Source organism: Oncorhynchus keta, chromosome 20 (assembly GCF_023373465.1).
Source record: "Oncorhynchus keta strain PuntledgeMale-10-30-2019 chromosome 20, Oket_V2, whole genome shotgun sequence".
NCBI lineage: Eukaryota > Metazoa > Chordata > Actinopteri > Salmoniformes > Salmonidae > Oncorhynchus > Oncorhynchus keta.
Window position 1 is genome coordinate 31,221,852 of NC_068440.1, and position 14,778 is coordinate 31,236,629.

At 41.9% G+C, this 14,778-nt stretch overlaps 1 pseudogene; it reads left to right on the forward strand.

Annotated features, from left to right (window-relative positions):
- The first annotated feature begins 299 nt into the window (after positions 1 to 299).
- LOC118373392 (protein FAM133-like) lies at positions 300 to 14,334 on the forward strand (annotated as a pseudogene).
- The last annotated feature ends 444 nt before the right edge of the window (positions 14,335 to 14,778 follow it).

A 14,778-nucleotide genomic window follows, 5' to 3' on the forward strand; every position in this document is an offset into this window, starting at 1 on the left:
TTTATTTATTTATTTACCGCTATGAGGCAGTAATTTCTTTAGCCAACTGTACGAAATAATGTACTGTGGTCTTTGATTGTATCAAGGATGTTTTACTAAACCAAGATAGACGACAGCCGACCCGATGGGAACAAAATTAGTCTAGTGGGCAGAACAAGCAAGGAGGTGGGCAGAGCCAAGCACGAACTAGCAAGATCCTATTGGCGCGTCGAAGCATCATCTGCATATTTCCGTTTAGGGAACACTTACTTTATGAAGTGCGCGTGTGTAATAACTCAATTCGCATTTGCACTCCTAAACATCGCGATTTTTAAAAACTTTTGCAAAGAGTAAAGTCTACTAAACTTAGTCCACTCTTTTCATAACATATTCTAGTTTAGGGAACAGAAAACTGTATTGAGATCAAACACCAAGCAAGCATCCGCTAAAATATCTGTCTCGTTGTTCTATCTGTGATTGTACTGCATGTCTGTGTCCGTCGTCAGAGACCGGTCGTCACTAGTTAAAACAGCCACAAATTCATAATTATGGCTCAACTCCGCCCATTTCTGCTATTTATTTGGTTCAAATCGGATTTAGAACCCAACCACAATACTAACCGTATACCTTACCCTAGCCTTAAATTAAGACCAAAAAGCAAAAATGTTGTAGACAATTTTGACTCTGTGGCATCTGACTTTGTGGTTGTGTAACCTAGTGTGGAAACCAGCTACGTAACCTCTTTAAAATCATCTAACTTTGTTTAGTGGATTGATTGATATTAGCGCGGTCGTAGGCGAAATCTACCGAAATGGGGAAGAGGGACAACAGAGTGGTGAGCAATGTGTTAAATAATCCAAGTTGCGTGGATCTTTAGCTTTTTACGATTAATGGTATGCATGAAAACAAACGTGTTGGCTATAGATAAAAGCGTGCACTGAGAAATGTTAGCTAGGCCATCTAAGCTAGTTATTGTAGCTAAGTGTGCAGGCAAATTGAATTTCAATTCAACCATATCAAAAATTCACAAAGCGTATGTTAAAATAACTACAATATGTTTATCGAACGAATATAGCTAACTAACTAGGCAAACTAACCTGGCAGATAGAGAATAGCAAGTTAGCAGGTAACTAACAAGAAGGACCGATATCCGTGCCAGAAGATCTATTTAGGTCGAAATGTCAGTTTGTTTATAATAATATAGGTAGATAGCTAACACATCCTGTCTGTTAACATAATCCAAAGAACGCGGGCGAATAAACTAATGTTACAGTAGTTAGCTCGAGTTCATCAATTTACTATCTGCTACTAATTTACATTTACATTACATTTAAGTCATTTAGCAGATGCTCTTATCCAGAGCGACTTACAAATTGGTGCATTCACCTTATGACATCCAGTGGAACAGCCACTTTACAATAGTGCATCTAAATCTTTTAAGGGGGGTGAGAAGGATTACTTTATCCTATCCTAGGTATTCCTTAAAGAGGTGGGGTTTCAGGTGTCTCCGGAAGGTGGTGATTGACTCCGCTGTCCTGGCGTCGTGAGGGAGTGTGTTCCACCATTGGGGAGCCAGAGCAGCGAACAGTTTTGACTGGGCTGAGCGGGAACTGTACTTCCTCAGTGGTAGGGAGGCGAGCAGGCCAGAGGTGGATGAACGCAGTGCCCTTGTTTGGGTGTAGGGCCTTTTACTTTTACCAATTTACTGTATGAATTTGTAAACATGTATTTTTACGGGAAGGCCATAGAGTTGTCATTGACCGCCTTGGACTTGTTTGACCCTAATAAAAGTTACTGATCGTACCAAGATAATACAAGTGATGGTTCGTTCGTAAATCTACTTCGATTTTCACAGTACTTTTAGTTTGAGTGCCAGAGGCCGCGGAATAATTGAGGTATTTACAAACACCATTAACTTTGTTATGACCGGTGTAAGTAAACGGCGGCAAAAGAAACTGAACACAATTGTTGCCATAAATTTGTCACTAACCCTCATGATAACATAAAGGCACTAACTAACCAGCTCTGCTAGGGCGAGTAACATTTTCAGTAAGGTGATATTTAATTTGTCTGGAAGTAGCTTGCCAACTTTTGCCAGTTCGCTTGGGTGCTTGACTGCGGTTGAGCTCAGAAAGCTCAGATCAACACTACTCCTTGGCCAGAGCGTCCAGTGTGCACGCTGAACGCACTCTGGCACTCCACAGTTAATTTACGAACGCACCCTTTCCAATTCCTGTCTAGCTAATGTTATTGTCTATGCCAGGAACACACAGAATGTCCATGTGCTGTTTGTTTGGCAAGGTGTGTTTTGGGGATGGTAGCCAGATGTCAATGTTGAGATGTCTGACTGCCTCCCTCTGTGTTTTTAGTCTTATGTGAATCCAATAGCTGCATCACGTGCCAATGGACCCACACCCAATGCAGGACCCTCTATCCAGGATTACCTGAGCAGACCACGGCCAACATGGTAAGCATTAAGATGACACGTAAGGACTCAGGCGTTGTGCCTGAATAGCTTTCCAGGTTATACAACTGGTGAGTTCAACATCCGTCATTAATATTGCTGAAGATTGTCCACGGGTATATGGTGGATCCCTATTACCTTCTATGTGTGTAAATCGGGGTGATAAAGCATTGCTTTCTTGTAATACTAGGCTACACAATGTGAAATGCTCCCTGCAAATCACAAATTGTGGCCATGCCCTTGTGAATGTTTGGGCCTAGGCGTACATTTTATTTCACCTTTATTTAGCCAGGTAGGCTAGTTGAGAACAAGTTCTCATTTGCAACTGCGACCTGGCCAAAATACAGCATAGCAATTAGACACATACAACAACAGAGTTACACATGGAATAAACAAAACATACAGCTCTTTCAGAACATCAGCTATCTAGATTTGGGTGAAGGAGAAATGGTGGGGGCTTTGGCGGGTTGCTATGGAGGGTTCCGGGCAGTTGACCGGGGAAGGGGTAGCCAAGTGGAAAGCATGGCCAGCCGTAGAGAAATGTTAATTGAAATTCTCAATTATAGTGGATTTATCAGTGGTAACAATGTTTCCTAGCCTCAGAGCAGTGGGCAGCTGGGAGGAGGTGCTCTTATTCGCCATGGACATTAGTGTCCCAGAACTTTTTTGAATTTGTACTACAGGATGTAAATTTCTGTTAGGAAAGCTACTGCTAGCTTTTTCAAACTGCCTGTGTATATTTGTTCCTAACTTACTTGAAAAGTTGCATATCACGGGGGCTATTCGATGCTAATGATACGCCACAGGATGTTTTTGTGCTGGTCAAGGGCAGTTAGGTCTGGAGTAAACCAAGGACTATATCTATTCCAAGTTCTACATTTGTTGAATGGGGCATGCTTATTTAAGATGGTGAGGAAGGCATTTTTAAAGATTAACCAGGCATCCTCTACTGACCTGATGAGGTCAATGTCATTCCAGGATACCCCGGCCAGGTCGATTAGAAAGGCCTGCTCGCAGAAGTGTTTTAGGGAGCGTTTGACAGTGATGCGGTTTGGTCGCAGATCCATTACGGATGCAGGCAATGAGGCTGAGATCTTGATTGAAAACAGCAGAGGTGTATTTCGAGGGCGCGTTAGTTAGGATCATATCTATGAGTGTGCCTGTGTTTACGGATTTGGGGTCTATAGTGGTCGGCAACAGTGAGAGATTTGTTTCTGGAAAGGTGAATTTTTAAAGTAGAAGCTCGAATTGTTTGGGTACAGACCTGAATAGTAAGACAGAACTCTGCAGAGTTCTATCTTTGCAGTAGATTGCAACACCGCCTCCCTTGGCAGTTTTATCTTGGCGGAAAACGTTATCGTTAGGAATGGTGATTTTAGGGTTTTTGGTGTGGTCTTCCTAAGCCAGGATTCAGACATGGCTAAGACATCCGGGTTGGCAGAGTGTGCTAAAGCAGTGAGTAAAACAAACTTCGGGACTAGGCTTCTAATGTTAACGGGCATGAAACCAAGGCTTTTATGGTTACAGAAGTCAACCAATGAGAGCACCTGGGGAGTAGGAGTAGAGCTAGTCACTGCAGGACCTGGATTAACCTCTACGTCACCAGAGGAGAAGTAGGATAAGGGTACGGCTAAAGGCTATACGAACTGGCCGTCTAGCACGTTCGGAACAGAGAGTATAAGGAGCAGGTTTCTGGGAACGATAGCATAGATTCAAGGCATAGTGTACAGACAAAGGTAAGGTAGGATGTGAGTACATTGGAGGTAAACCTAGGCATTGAGTAATGACAAGAGAGATATAGTCTCTAGAGACGTTTAAACCAGGTGATTTCATCGCATATGTAGGAGGTGGAACAACATGGTTGGTTAAGGCATATTGAGCAGGGCTAGAGGCTCTACAGTGAAATAAGACTGTAATGGATGAGGCATATTGATATTAGAGAGGCATACGTAGCCAAGTGAACATATGGGTCAATTGAGTGGTTGGGCTGGCTGGGGACATGGCGATTCAGACAGTTAGCAGGCCGGTGCTAGCAGTTAGCAGACCGGGGCAAGCAAGCTAGCAGTTAGCAGACCGGGGCAAGCAAGCTAGCAGTTAGCAGACCGGGGCAAGCAAGCTAGCAGTTAGCAGACCGGGGCAAGCAAGCTAGCAGTTAGCAGACCGGGGCAAGCAAGCTAGCAGTTAGCAGACCGGGGCAAGCAAGCTAGCAGTTAGCAGACCGGGGCAAGCAAGCTAGCAGTTAGCAGACCGGGGCAAGCAAGCTAGCAGTTAGCAGACCGGGGCTAGCAAGTTAGCAGAAGGGCCTTTGGGGGACGTCGTGATGGCGGTAAGTCTGTTTTTGCCTCTTCGTGCGGCGACATCGATAGAGTAGTCGTGGATTAGTAGGGTTCCAAGTAGCTCTAGGTAGCTAGCAGGCCGCAGTTAGCAGAATGGGCCTTCAGTGGAAGGCCATCAGTTGTGATCCATTGTTGCGTGATGATGGTTTTTCTTCTGTCATCAGGGAAGAGGTGAAGGAGATCATAGACAGGAAGAAGAAAGGCTCCAGAGCCCTGGCAGACTTTGAGGACCAAATGAACTCGGTATTGTTCAAATGTGTCTTCTTTATTTGACTTATTATACTGTACAAATTCAGTGTTTTTATATTTAGCTTACATAAAACATCGCTATTTGCTTTTTATAGAATTGGAAGAAGGAGCTGGCGAAGAACAGAGAAGTTACTAGGTGGCGTTGACAAATACAAGGAGAAAGAGGTAAGCTTCCAGTTCCATCCATGTTTAACATTTGAATACAACCATTTTGTTTTACTGTATCTACCCCTCACACCAAATCTTTGTTTTGTGTTTAGAAAAAGAAGAGCGAGAAAGGAAGGAAAGGAAAGAAATCCAACAGGGAAAGCGGTCTTCAATGTTTTGTTGAAGACTGGTGGTAGACATACTGCGGTAGTTTTATCTGCCCTTTAAAAATGGAAGCTTTCCACTAATATATTTTTGTGTCAGCTACTGTCTTCTAATCTAATGAGCTCTCCTTTCATTGTGTTTGGTCAAGCATTCCTCTCCTTCATCCTCCTCATCAAGTTCTTATTCCTCTAGCAGCTCTTCCTCAGACTCTGAAGACGAGGTATGTGCCATAGATGTTGGTGACAAGTCTGCCGGCTTGTCCTACCGTTTACCCTATGTCACCCTATGGGCACCATAGAAATATACTTAATTAGACGTAATGATATTTCTATGGCGGGCACAAAGAGCTGTGTGAAGTACTGTGAATTAAATGTCCTGGAACTATTTTGATTTGGTTGGTACATGAATATTGAGAAACATTATTGTCCTACTGTAACTAATTGTTTTTATCTGCTGTCTGTGTGGTCAGAATGAAAAGGGCACAAAAAGGAAAAAGCGGTCCTCTAAGAAAGCATCGGATGACTCTACTGTAGAATTGGAGCCCGACGGCAAGGTTAGTTTGATATGGAGAATATTGCACCTCTTTCCTTACATAATGAAATAAGTCATTTTAGTTTGACATTTCTGCACTCTTAGAAATGTATTTGAATCAAATCCATCTGGATACTTCTGGTCTAGACCTTATGTTTTGGTGTGCACTATTCAACATTCACTTCTCAATGTTCCATCTTTATCTTAGCCCTCACCATCATTGTGTTTCTGTGTTTGTTCAGCCATGGTTTGATTTCAGTTCATTCATTTGCAATCTTTAACTCTTTAAAAAAAAATTTTTTTTACATGAGTTCTTCACTAAATCTAAATGTTTTTCTATGCAAGAAAGGTCTACTTTCCTCATTTTGTTTCTCTCCAAGAAGATGAAGACAAAATATGAGAAAGAGAAACAACAGTTATCTGGCTGTTAGTCCTTCTATTTTGTGTATTTCTGCCTGAATGTGTGTTTGAACATGCTGAGCTGTAAATGAACTTGTCGGGCTGTAAATGTTTGCCCGTCAGGGTGAGAAGAGCCGCAGGAAGAAGAGGAAAGCTGAGCAAAGTCGTAAAGACTCCTCCTCAGAGTTGTCCGCTGACTCCGACATGGAGGTTGTAAGTGTCTTTACTCTTCATTTGCCATGTTTAATGAAAATGTGTTATGTATTGATTTAGATGACTGCTTACAGTGGGGGGGAAAGGTATTTAGTCAGCCACCAATTGTGCAAGTTGTCCCACTTAGAAAGATGAGAGAGGCCTGTAATTTTCATCATAGGTACACTTCAACTATGACAGACAAAAAAAGGGGAAAAATCCAGAAAATCTCATTGTAGGATTTTTAATGAGTTTATTTGCAAATTATGGTGGAAAATAAGTATTTGGTCAATAACAAAAGTTTATCTCTACTTTGTTATATACCCTTTGTTGGCAATGACAGAGGTCAAACGTTTTCTGTAAGTCTTCACGGTTTTCACACACTGTTGCTGGTATTTTGGCCCATTCCTCCATCCTCTAGAGCAGTGATGTTTTGGGGCTGTTGCTGGGCAACACGGACTTTCAACTCCCTCCAAAGATTGTCTATGGGGTTGAGATCTGGAGACTGGCTAGGCCACTCCAGGACCTTGAAATGATTTTTACGAAGCCACTCCTTCGTTGCCCGGGCAGTGTGTTTGGGATCATTGTCATGCTGAAAGACCCAGCCACGTTTCATCTTCAATGCCCTTGCTGATGGAAGGAGGTTTTCACTCAAAATCTCACGATACATGGCCCCATTCTTTCCTTTACACGGATCAGTCGTCCTGGTCCCTTTGCAGAAAAACAGCCCCAAAGCATGATGTTTCCACCCCCATGCTTCACAGTAGGTATGGTGTTCTTTGGATGCAACTCAGCATTCTTTGTCCTCCAAACACGACGAGTTGAGTTTTTACCAAAAGGTTCTATTTTGGTTTCATCTGACCATATGACATTCTCCCAATCTTCTTCTGGATCATCCAGATGCTCTCTAGCAAACTTCAGACGGGCCTGGACATGCACTGGCTTAAGCAGGGGGACATGTCTGGCACTGCAGGATTTGAGTCCCTGGCAGTGTAGTGCGTTACTGATGGGAGGCTTTGTTACTTTGGTCCCAGCTCTCTGCTGGTCATTCACTAGGTCCCCCCCTGTGTGGTTCTGGTATTTTTGCTCACCGTTCTTGTGATCATTTGACCCCACGGCGTGAGATCTTGCGTGGAGCCCTAGATCGAGAGAGATTATCAGTGGTCTTGTATGTCTTCCATTTCCTAATAATTGCTCTCACAGTTGATTTCTTCAAACCAGGCTACTTACCGATTGCAGATTCAGTCTTCCCAGCCGGGTGCAGGTCTACAATTTTGTTTCCTGTGTCCTTTGACAGCTCTTTGGTCTTGGCCATAGTGAAGTTTGGAGTGTGACTGTTTGAGGTTGTGGACAGGTGTCTTTTATACTGATAACAAGTTCAAACAGTTGACATTAATACAGGTAACGAGTGGAGGACAGAGGAGCCTCTTAAAGAAGAAGTTACAGGTCTGTGAGAGCCAGAAATATTACTTGTTTGTAGGTTACCAAATACTTATTTTCTGCCATAATTTGCAAATAAATTCATTAAAAATCCTACAATGTGATTTTTTTTTTTCCCCCCTCATTTTGTCTGTCATAGTTGAAGTGTACCTATGATGAAAATTACAGGCCTCATCTTTTTAAGTGGGAGAACTTGGTGGCTGACTAAATACTTGTTTTGCCCCACTGTATATGATTGAAATCCTTTTGCTCCAGGGCACACTGTAGGTCATCCATAGTTGCGGGAACTGTTTTGCATCCTATATCATTGTGAAATACTATACTTTGTGATTGGATGTTAGGAAGCTGTCACAGGAATTTCCCAGCCATTGTGGTTTTGTACATTTTTGCATTGTCTCCTGTAGGGTGAACCCGAGAAAGAGAAGTAGTGAAGAGAAGGAGAAAGACAAAATGACAGCAGTAGGTGATTTTAAGTCAGTCAAGCATACAGTAACCTCCGGATGATGACGGCCACTGCCTTTTATTTTTGCCAGACAGGTGTTTAATGGTGTAAAATGATGTAAAAAATATATCTCAGCAAAAAGAGAAATGTCCTCTCACTGTCAACTGCTTTTATTTTCAGTAAAAATTACCCCTTTGTTCTCCCCAATTTCCTGGTATCCAATTGGTAGTTAGTCTTGTCACATCGCTGCAACTCCCCTATGGACTCGGGAGAGGCGACGGTCGAGGGCCATGCGTACTCTGAAATGCAACCCAACCAAGCCGCACTGCCTCTTGACACAATGCCCGGAAGCCAGCCGCACCAATGTGTCGGAGGAAACACTAAGCCGGGTGACCTGGTCAGCGTGCACTGCGCCCGCCCCGCCACAGGAGTCGCTAGTGCGCGATGAGACAAGGATATCCCTGCCGGCCAAACCCTCCCTAACCCGGCCAATGCTGGGCCAATTGTGAGCCGCCCGGGCCTCCCGGTCGCGGCGGGCTGCGACAGAGCCTGGGCTCGAACCCAGAATCTCTGGTGGCACAGCTACCCTAGACCACTGCGCCACCCAGAAGGCCCATTTTCAGCATACTTAACGTGTAAATATTTGTATGAACATAACAAGATTCAACAACTGAGACATAAACTGAACAAGTTCCACAGACATGTGACTAACAGAAATGCAATAATGCGTCCCTGAACAAAGGGGGGGTCAAAATCAAAAGTAACAGTCAGTATCTGGTGTGGCCACCAGCTGCATTAAGTACTGCAGTGCATCTCCTCCTAGTGGACTTGTCTCCTCTGGTGACTCCTTGTGGCGGGCCGGAGCACCTGCAAGCGGACTTCGGTTGTCAGTTGAATAATCCTTTGCCTTTCCAACACTTTGGTGCAGCTGGCTTCCGGGTTAAGCGAACGGTTTGGCGGGTCATGTTTTGGAGGATGCATGACTTGACCTTTGCCTTTCCTGAGCCGGTTGGGGAGTTGCAGCAATGAAGCAAGATCCTAATCATGAAAAATGGGATAAAAAGTAAAACATTTGTTATAATGTATTACATTTTCACATGTAATACAATACTGCCTGATAAATATATTTTTCTGCAGATTGTATATAAGAACAGAATGGAAGCCTAACACTTCCCTGTCTAACTGTTGTAAATGCTAACAGGACAAATCGAAGAAGAGGAGAAAAAGTACTCTTCTGATGCGGAGTTAGACTAGCGATGTGGCTCTTTCCACTAGTAGAGAGCTTCTGCCTTCCAACTACCAACAAATCCCACCTGGGCTGCCTCCCATGACTGGGGTAGTTGGTGCACTATGGGAACTGCTGGTTTGAGAGTATTAAACTAATCCCGCTTTCAAAAGAACTGGGAACCTGGGGGAATAAAACAAGCTCCGACTGGGGGAAATCAGTTTGAACGGTCATCCAACTCGGAATTCCAAGTCGGAAACTCTGACATCTTTCTAGAACAGACTTTCCGACCTAAAAATCACAGACGTCATGATTTGGCCTTGTTTATTTTCCGAGTTCACAGTTGTCTTGAAAGCAACATAAGGACCGGTGAACTAGAATCAAACCATCTGTGAAAACATGTTTTTTTTTTTTTTTTTTTTTTAGCAAGAGTTTTTATTCAATTAAAATAAACATCAATAAGGAAACCACAAGTTGTCAAGTGAGGCCGAACTGAAAAATGTGCCCATGAAAATGTACTTTCATTTTGTACACCCTGCTGGCCTTCTATGTATAATTTTTACTTGACAATCACATCTTTCTAAAACTGCATCGCTAGCTACACAATGAGGTAATTTTGGGACTTTTATGCTGGTGCCATGATGCGTGTCATCTGATATGATGGTCACTTACCATCCTCATATAAATTGGGATTATAAAAATAAGTCAAATGGTCATAATCACAAGGGACAATCTGTTAAATGTTATACAACTATGAATGATATCTATAAATTAATCTGGTTTCATTATTTAAGTGTTAATGTTTTAGCCATGATAATATTATTTTTAGTGGATGAATGATTCACATTTATACTTATCATCCAGGACGCATCATGAAAAACTGTACAATTTTAATAAGGAAGTCTCAATGTATGACTTAATGTACGCTACCAGTCAAAGGTTTAGACACACCTACTCATTCCAGGGTTTTTCTTTATTTTTACTTTTTTCCACATTGTACAATAATAGTGAAGACATCAAAACTAGGAAGTACCACATATGGAATCATGTAACCCAAAAATATATATATTTTTGAGATTCTTCAAAGTAGCCACCCTTTGTCTTGGCATTCTCTCAACCAGCTTTGAGGTAGTCACCTGGAATGCATTTCAATTAACAGATGTGGCTTGTTAAATTAATTTGGAATTTATTTCCTCCTTTAATGTGTTTGAGCCAATCAATTGTGTTGTGACAAGGTAGTGGTGGCACACTCAGACAATTTACAAATGAAGTATTGTGTTTAGTTAGTCCGCCAGATCAGAGGCAGTAGGGATGACCAGGGATGTTCTGATAAGTGTGTGAATTGGACCATTTCCCTGTCAAAATGTAAAAATAACACTTTTCTTTAGGATTTTTTTACAGTAAAAGTTAGCAAAATATAAGTAGTAAAGTAGTGATGCCCCAAAACCTACTTTAGTAAAAAATACTTTAAAGTACTACTTAAGTACTTTACGCACTGTGAAAGACCAAGTCCATATTATGCCAAGTACAGCTCAAAAAATCAGAGGAACGACGTACCATCATTACTTTAAAACATGGTCAGCCAATAGCCTCAGAAATTGCAGCCCAAATAAATGCTTCAGAGTTCAAGTAAGACACATCTCCAACATCAACTGTTCAGAGGAGACTGTGTGAATCAGGTCTTCATGGTCGAATTGCTGCAAAGAAACCAACACTAAAGGACATCAATAATAAGAGACGTGCTTGGGCCAAGAAACATGAGCAATGGACATCTTTCCTTTGGTTTGTCCAAATTTTTTATTTTTTATTTCAACAGCTGTGTGTGTATATTTGAGACAGAGTAGGTGAATGGATTGCAGGTGTGATGGTGTGGGGGTGCTTTACTGGTGACACTGATTGATTTAGAATTCAAGGGACACTTAACCAGCATGGCTACCACAGCATTCTGCAGCATTACACCATCCCATCTGGTTGGCGCTTAGTAGGACTGTCATTTGTTTTTCAACAGGACAATGACCCAACACACCTCCAGGCTGTGTAAGGGCTATTTGACCAAGAAAAGGAGAGTGATGGAGTTCTGCATCAGATGACCTGGCCTCCACAACCATCCAACCTCAACCCAATTGAGATGGTTTGGATGAGTTGGACCGCAGAGTGAAGGAAAAGCAGCCAACAAGTGCCCAGCATATGTGGGAACTCAAAGAATGCCAAGAGTGGGCAAAGCTGTCATCAAGGCAAAGGGTGGCTACTTTGAAGAATATAAAATCTATTTAGATTTGTTTAACACGTTTTTGGTTACTACATGATTCCATATGTGTTATTTCATAGTTTTGATGTGGAAAATAGTAAAAATAAAGAAAAACCCTGGAATGAGTAGGTGTGTCCAAACCTTTGACTGGTAAAGTATGCCAATGCAACATTTGGCTAGGGTCATAAAATATACAGTTCCTTCAGAAAGTATTCACACTCCTTGACTTTTTCTGTATTTTGTGGTGTTATTCCTGAATTTAAAATGATTTCATTGAGATTGTGTCACTGGCCTACATTATTACCCCATAAAATCAAAGTGGAATAATTTAAGTCAAGTATTCAACCCCTTTGTAATAGCAAGCCTAAATAAGTTCAAGAGTTGCATGGACTCTGTGTGCAATAATAGTGCTTAACATGATTTTTGAATGACTACCTCATCTACTCCACACATGCAATTATCTGTAAGGTCCTTTAGTCGGGCAGTTAATTTCAAACACAGATTCAACCACAACGACCAGGGAGGGTTTCCAAAGCCTCGCAAAGAAGGGCACCTATTGGTAGATGGATTTTTAAAAAAGCAGACATTGAATATCCATTTTGAGCATGAAGTTATTAATTACACTTTGGATGGTGTATCAATACACCCTGTCACTACAACGATACAGGCGTCCTTCCTAACTCCGTTGCCGGAGAGGAAGAAAATGGTGACTTTAAAACAGTTACAGAGTTTGTCTGTGATAGGAGGATGGATCAACAACATTGTAGTTACTTCACAATACTAACCTAAATGATAGAGTGAAAAGAAGGAAACCTGTACAGAATACAAATATCCCTGTTTGTATTAAGGCAGTAAAGTAAACCTGCAAAGAAAGGAACTTTGTGTCCTAAATACAAAGTGTTATGTTTGGGGAAAATCCAACACATCACTGAATACCACATATTTTCAAGCATGCATCATGTTATGGGTATGCTTGTCACCAGCAAGGACCAGGGAGGTTTTTTGTTGTTGATAAAAATGAATGGAATAGAGCTAAGCACAGGCAAAATCCTAGGGGAAAACCTGGTTGTCTGCTTTGCAACAGACACTGGGAGACAAATTCACCATTCAGCAGGACAATAACCTAAAACACAAGGCCAAATATACATTGGAGAAGCTTACCAAGATGACATTGAATGTTCCTGAGTGGCCTAGTTACAGTTTTGACTTAAATCGGCTTGAAAATCTATGGCAAGACTTGAAAATGGCTGTCTGGCAATGATCAACAACATAGTGACAGAGCTTGAAACTTAGAAAGAATGTGCAAATATTGTACAATCCAGGTGTGCAAAGCTCTAAGAGCAGGGGTGTCAAACACATTCCACAGAGAGCCGATTAGCATCTGCAGGTTTTTTGTTTTTCCATTCAATTCAGACCTAGACCACCAGGTGAGGGGGAGTTCCTTACTAATTAGTGACCTTAATTCAATCAAGTACATGGGTGGAGCGAAAACCTGCAGAAACTCGGCCCTCTGTGTGGAATGAGTTTGACACGTGTCTTAAAGACTCACAGCTGCCAAAGGTGATTCTGGTGTGTATTGACTCAGGGGTGTGAATACTTATGTAATTGAGATATTTCTGTATTTCATTTTCAAGAAATTTCACAAAAAAATCTATAAACATGTTTTCGCTTTGTCGTTATGGGGTATCGTGTGTGTACATGGGTGAGAAATAACCACATTTTAAGCCATTCTGAATTCTGAAGGCACTGTAACAGTTGCGGAATGGAGGTCATTAAATCTCAGGGGGGTGGGCATTAAAGGGCTAATCTGCATTTGAAACAATAATGTCCGCCTGCCTATATTTTGGTGAAAGGCTGAGGGATGGGCCTGGGGAAATGTAACCACTTGTCGGGATGTGATTTAGGGTGTGTTATCTAGGGGAATTGTATATCTATGTTGGCCTGATATGGTTCCCAATCAGAGGCAGCTGTTTATCGTTGTCTCTGATTGGGGATCATATTTAGGTAGCCATTTTCCCATTGTGCTTTGTGGGATCTTGTCTATGTATTGTTGACTGTGAGCACTAGTCTAGTGGCACGTTTCAGTTGTTGTTTTGGCCTTTGAAGTTTTCATTTCCAAAAGAAAGGATGGAAACATACCACGCTGCATCTTGGTCTACTCCTTATGACGAACACGTGACACAACACTCAAATTCATAGACGGAGCTTTGGATGCAAGGACTGACCATCCATGATATCAAATTAGCACTTTGAGGCCATGCAGTGTTTTTTTTTACATAAGTAAAACAAGCTTACACCCTCCAATGTGGCTGAATTAAAACAATTCTGCAAAGAAGAGTGGGCCAAAATTCCTCCATAGTGATGTGCCGGTAGTCAGTTATCGCAAATGCTTCATAGCAGTTGTTGCTGCTGAGGGTGGCACAACCAGTTATTAGGTTTAGGGGGCAATTACTTTTTCACATAGGGCCATGAAGGTTCGATAGCTTTTTTCCCTTAATAAATAAAATGATCACTTAACTGCATTTTGTGTTTACTTGGGTTATCTTTGTGTAATATTCAAAATGGTTTGATCTGAACCATTTAAGTGTGACAAATGTGCAAAACAATAAGAAATCAGGAAGGGGGCAAATACTTTATCACAGCACTGTAAACACCATGGGACCACGCAGCTGTCATATCGCTCAGGAAGGAGACACGCTCTGTCTCCTAGAGATACATGTACTTTAGAGCGAAAAGTGCAAATCAATCCCAGAACAACAGCAAAGGCCCTTGTGAAGATGCTGGAGAAAACAGGTACAAAAGTATCTATATCCACAGTCCTATCTATATCGACATAACCTGAAAGGCTGCTCCAAAATGTCCTCTGGTCTGATGAAACAAAAATAGAACTGTTTGGCCATAATGACCATTGTTATGTTTGGATGAAAAGGGGGGAGGATTGCAAGCCGAAGATCACCATCC